The sequence below is a fragment of the Neolamprologus multifasciatus genome, chromosome 8 (genome assembly GCF_963576455.1).
Source record: "Neolamprologus multifasciatus chromosome 8, fNeoMul1.2, whole genome shotgun sequence".
NCBI lineage: Eukaryota > Metazoa > Chordata > Actinopteri > Cichliformes > Cichlidae > Neolamprologus > Neolamprologus multifasciatus.
In genome coordinates this window covers 8,535,555-8,535,797 of record NC_140446.1, presented here as the reverse complement: position 1 = coordinate 8,535,797, position 243 = coordinate 8,535,555, and positions in this window count along the sequence as shown.

The window sequence follows — 243 nt, the reverse complement described above, 5'->3', positions numbered from 1 at the left end:
CTGTGCTATTTACGCGGATATGCCTCACATAAACACGTAATATTGTCCGTAGCTACGTTTGAATGGAAACACACAAAAATAACTTTATAAGCAGCATACTGAAATTTACACGCGAATACATTTTCAAGTTTTAGAGGTCTAGTTGCATGATACAATATAAAAAGAATTAATAGGCGTTGACGGCTATAGTTAAAGTAAAAAATAAATACATAAAGTTTTCATAATTAACATTAAAATAAATAT